This window comes from Corylus avellana, chromosome ca7 (genome assembly GCF_901000735.1).
Source record: "Corylus avellana chromosome ca7, CavTom2PMs-1.0".
Classification (NCBI taxonomy): Eukaryota; Viridiplantae; Streptophyta; class Magnoliopsida; order Fagales; family Betulaceae; genus Corylus; species Corylus avellana.
The window spans coordinates 13541850-13547708 of NC_081547.1; the positions used below are offsets into that span (position 1 = coordinate 13541850).

At 42.8% G+C, this 5859-nt stretch overlaps 1 pseudogene; it reads right to left on the reverse strand.

Moving 5' to 3' along the window:
* Nucleotides 1–253: 253 nt before the first annotated feature.
* Nucleotides 254–5859, reverse strand: part of LOC132187886 (uncharacterized) — a 43440-nt pseudogene continuing 37834 nt past the window's right edge.

Below are 5859 nucleotides of genomic sequence, written 5' to 3' on the forward strand. Positions count from 1 at the left end.
ACTGATGATGGCCCGGGGAGTACCAAATCTACTAAAAATGGTGGTGCTTGGATGACTTTTACCACGACCTTGTGATCATTGGTCTTGGTGGCCATGGTTTCTACCCACTTTGAGACCTAATCTACCCTTACCAAAATATACTCATACCCAGAAGATGATGGGAAGGGTCCCATGAAGTCAATACCCCAAACATCAAAAATTTCAACAATGAGGAAGGGGTTCAGTGGCATCATATCCCTCCGAGACATGGCTCCTAGGCGTTGGCATCTCTCACAAGCCCGACAAAAGTCATAGGCATCTTTGAACAAGGTTGGCCATGTGAATCACTTTGTAAGACCTTGGCTGCAGTCTTCTTGGCATTGAAGTGTCCTCCACAAGCTAAAGAATGACAAAATGTGAGAATACTATGGAATTCGCTCTCAGGGACGTAGCGTTGGATGATCTGATCAACACAGTACTTAAATAACTCCGGATCTTCCCAAAAATAGAATCGGACTTGCTCGAAGAAACGGTCCTTGTCTTGCTTGGACCAATGAGAAGGAATCCGACTTGTGGCTAAATAATTGACAATGTCTACATACCAAGGTGGTTCTCTTGGAGTGATCTTTAACAGTTGCTCATCTGAGAAGGAATCATGAATTGGAACAGGTTGAGGTGTCTCAAACAGAATCCGTGACAGGTAGTCGGCGACGACATTCTCTGTGCCCTTCTTGTCCTGTATCTCGATGTCAAACTCTTGTAGAAGCAATATCCATCCAATCAATCGAGGCTTTGTTTCCTTCTTTGCCAGCAAATGTCATAGAGCAGCATGGTCAGAGTAGATGATTACCATGAATCCTAGAAGATATGAGTGGAATTTGTCCAAGGCAAAGACAACGACTAGTAGCTCCTTTTCCATTATTGTGTAATTGACTTGAGCATCCATTAGAGTCTTACTGGCATAATAGATGACGTGAGGGAGCTTGCCTACACACTGTCCCAAGACTGCACCCACAGCATAATCAGATGCATCACACATGATTTCAAATGGCAAAGACCAATCCGGAGGCTTCATGATGGGAGCAAAAGATAGCAGAGACCGGACCTTTTGGAATGCCTCTTGACATGCTTCATCAAAGTGGAAAGGAGTGTCCTTGGCAAGCAAATTACACAAGGGCCTTGAAATTTTACTGAAATCCTTGATGAAACGTCGATAAAAGCCGACATGCCCAAGGAAAGAACGAATCTGCTTCACCAAATTAGGTGCCGGTAGATTTTCAATCAACTCAACTTTCGCCTGGTCCACCTTAATTCCTCTTTTCTACACTATGTGGCCCAAGACTATACCCTCTTGCACCATGAAATGACTCTTCTCCCAACTTAAAATCAGGTTAGTCTCTTTGCAACGTTGAAGCACAAGTGGCAGATTATGGAGACATTTATCAAAAGAGGAACCAAAAACAGAAAAGTCATCCATAAATACCTCCAAAAACTTTTCTACAATGTCGGAGAAGATCGACATCATACATCTCTGGAAGGTAGCAAGAGCATTGCATAGTCCAAAGGGCATGCGTCTCTAAGCAAAGGTGCCGAAGGGACATGTGAAAGTCATCTTCTCTTGGTATTGGGAATCAACAGCTACCTGATTATATTCAGAATAGCCATCTAAGAAACAATAGTAGCTCTGGCTAGCAAGACGCTCCAGGATTTGATCAATGAATGGGAGTGGGAAATGATCCTTTCGGGTATGGGAGTTGAGCTTTAGGTAGTCAATGCAAATGCGCCATCTAGTGGTTGTACGTTGGAGAATCAACTCTCCAGCTGAGTTTTTTACTACTGTGATGCTGGACTTCTTTGGAACCACCTGAGTGGGGCTCATCCACTTGCTATCTGAGATGGGGTAGATGATGCCTACATCAAGTAACTTGACCACCTCTTTCATCACGACTTCTTTCATGTTGGGATTCAGTCGACGCTGTGCCTCAGGGGAGGGTCGAGCATCTTCTTCTAAATGGATCCGGTGCATACATATAGATGGGTCGATACCTTTTAAATTTGCTACAGTCCACCCAATGGCTTCTTTATGCTTCTTCAACACTTCTAACAAACTGTCCTCTTGGTCCTTTTGTAGATCTGAAGCAATGATGACAGGAAAGGTGTTGTTAGATCCAAGGAAGGCATACTTGAGCTTGTTTGGCAGTGGCCTCAACTCAAGCTTTGGTGGAGACTCAAGAGAAGGAACGGGAGGAGTGCTTGATGTCAGAGGTAGGGACTCCTTCAGTACTTTCCAAGGATGAAAGTCTACACTTGCTGCTGTCTCTAGAAAATCATGGACCTCCTTAATGTATTAGTTGGTGTCAAAATCTTCAAAGCTAAAGTGGGTCAAGCAAGCTTCCAATGGATCCTTGGTCAACAGATTAGGGAGTGAATCTTCTACATATTCTTCAATGCTGTCCAAAAAGAAACACTCATTCCGATCAGGGGCATGCTGGAATGCAGTGAAGATATTTAGCCTAACCCTTATATTTTCAAATGAGATCTTCATGACTCCAGTTTGGCAGTTGATGCATGCATTGGTCATGGTTAAGAAAGGATGCCCGAGGATGACTGGAATCAACTTCTCAGGATTGGGAACGGGCTCGGTGTCAAGCACGATGAAGTCCAATTGGAAGAAAAAATTATCCACCCTGATGATGATATCTTCGACTATCCCTCTGGGCTTCTTAATAGACCGATTAGCCAGCTGCAGAATCATTGTGGTGGGCTTTAGTTCCCCTAGACCTAGTTGTTGATACACGAAATATGGAAGTAGATTCACACCATCTCCCAGATCTAGGAGTGCTTTATCAAATCCTGATGTCCGATAACACATGAAATTGTAGGAGCTCTGGGGTCCTTGAACTTCGGAGGAGTGTTGTTCTGAATCAGGGAACTCATGTGCTTAGTAAGGACTTTCTTGGGAATGTGATTTCTATTTTTCCTTTTTTAAGTACAAAAGTCCTTGAATTTGGCATAGGCAAGCACTTGCTTGATGGCATCAAGGAGTGGGAGGTTGATTTTTACCTGTTTGAAGACCTCCATCATATCTTGTATTTTCTCCCCTTGCTTCCCAAAGTGGGAAGGTGCCTTGAGACGTTTTGGGAATGGGGCCCGGGGCTCATATGGTGTCTCTAAAGTGGGAGCAGTTGATGAAGAAGCCTCATTGCTTACTTTCTTACCTTTATCCCTCTGCAGATTCTGTCCAACCTCCGTTTGCTCATCCTTTTTCTCCTCCACATGATTGTCGACCAGTTTTCCGCTTCGCAATGTGGTGATGGCTTGACCTTGCTGGTGATATGAAGTACCCTCATCGACCATGTAGTGTCCCTTAGGATTTACCATCGGTTGACTTGGAAACTTCCCTTTGTCCCTCCTGTTGAGGGTATTAGCTATTTGTCCCACTTGAGCCTCTAACTTGGAAACGGCTTGAGAGTGTGAGTTCACTATCTCCTATTAAGATTTCACAGTTTGACTTATCTCGCTCACAATTTTCAACATCTGATCTTAAGTTTTCAACATTTGATCTTGGAAGTCAGAATCTGATCGAGGAGATGGTGCTGCCTGTTATTGCTGCTGTGGAGGCCGGTATGTGGAAGGAGGTTGGTAGGACTGCCTATTGGATTGAGCTTGATTGTGCAGTCCTAGGGCTAAGTTGCCTGGAGCTGGAGTCTTCCATGAGAAGTTGGGATGATTTCTCCACCCCGAGTTTTAGGTGTTAGAATATGGATCATTACCCGGTTGTGAAAAAAATGCATTAACCTGCTCATTAGAAACATCAGCATAATTTCCAACGGTAGGGCAATCATTTATATGGTGTATAGGACTACAACAAAATGAGCATGGTTCAGGTTGTGTGTGCATGTGCGCAGAATTAGGAGCAATACCAGCAACCAACAATTGATCTAGTCTCTTAGTGATAGCATCGACAACTTAGGTAGTGACATCCGAAGAATGTCCTACTTCAAAAAGACCTTGGGTGCAGGTGCCTTGAGTGCAGGTGCCTTATGTCTAGTAGAAACATGCTGGACAGAATTATTACTTAGGTTTTCAAACAAAGTTCATGCCTCATCGTCACTTTTCATCATGAATGTCACCCCACGGGATGCATCTACCATCTATCTATTAGGCTCAGTCAGGCCATCATAGAAGTTTTTCACTTGCTACCATTTCAGGACAGCGTGGTGCGGGCATGCTCTAAGCAAGTTTTTCAGCCTATCCCAGGTCTCATGCAATTGTTCTCCCTCATATTGGGAGATTCTAGTGATAGCTCTCCTAATGTCATTGGTTTTTCCTATGGAAAAATATTTCTTAAGAAATTCTTGTTGCAATTGAGCCCAAGAAGTAATGGAGTTCGGTTTTAAGAATGGAACCAATGTTTGGCTCTTTCCTTGAGTTAGAAAGGAAAGAGACGCATCCTTAGGGCATCCTCAATGAATCCAATCAATTTAACAGTAGAACAGATTGCGGGAAATTCATTGAGGAAGTCGTAAGGGTTTTCCATGCTAAGCCCTAGAAAGGATGGTAAACTTCGTATGGTGCTAGGCTTGATCTTATAGTGGGCTGCCGTGACGTTCGACAGCCTGAGACATGAGGGGGGTAGTGTATGTGGTAGGGAGAGAGTGATCTCTCAAAGCCACAGGCTTACTGTCACCCATGGTCTCAGTGGAAGGCTCTTCTAGCAAATTAGAATTCCTTTCGGTTCTAGTTTGTCAAAGAGTGCGTTCAAGTTCGAGGTCGCAAGGAATTAATGGAAAAGACAAAGAACGGCGACCTAACATAAACTAAAAATAAAAATAGAAATGGAAACAAAAACAGAAAATAAAAACACACTAAGACAGAGAAGTAAAGCTCACAAACGGCCTTTAGGTGCGTTGGAATTTGGATGTAGACTGCTACTGATGCGCTCGATCTCATTGCTAGGTGTGCTCGAGCGTATTGCCGCAGGTGGAGTGCGAGTGCAGGAGTTGAGGGCTTGAGCGCAGCTTGCTGAATTCCTGCTGGAGTGCGTACTTGCGCACAATTGCACTCGTTCTGCGCTCGATCGCAATCATAGGGAAGGGCAGCTACGTACCAGAGTGATGATAAAAAAAAAAAAAAAAAAACAACAACAACAAAAACAAAACTAAGATTAGAAATCAAAGAAAAACAGTAATTAATCTAAAATTAATTCTTTAAAACATGATAATGAAACCGTTAAGCAGCCCCTGGGTTCGATGGTAAGTATTCCTGCCTGTCACGTGGGTGACTCGGGTTCGATCCCCTGCAACGGCGCCAAAAATTGATGTGGTATTTATGTGACCAAAAATATCAATTATAAAATTACCACTCACAATAGGACGAATCCCGTAGGATAGGGCTATATTGAGGGTGTCGAACTTCAAAGACTGCAGGGGTTTAGTTATCAAATTTATGAGAATTAAAAATTAACTTAATGTAAAGAAAATTGATTTGATTTGTGTAAATTTAAAAGCACAAAATAAACACAAAAGAGAAAGTGAACTATGAGAGAGAGAGTAGGGTAGTAACTTCACCACTATTCGCACATCAATGGTTAACCATATTTAATCCAAGAAATTCATTCTATGCATGCTATAAATAAACAAGAAAATATCTTATTAAAGAATTAGGATAATCTATCTTCGGTTGGCACAGACCGTCCACCTAACCACTAAGATGCGGTACGACCTGTCTTCTTTAAGTATAAATTAGGGGAAAGTCCACATAGCCCCCTCAAGCTACTACTCAATTGACAATGTCCCCCCCAAACTTTCAATTGTGACAATGTCCCCCCCAAATTACCAAAAATTGTTAATGTTCCTCCCAATGACAAAATTACCCTCA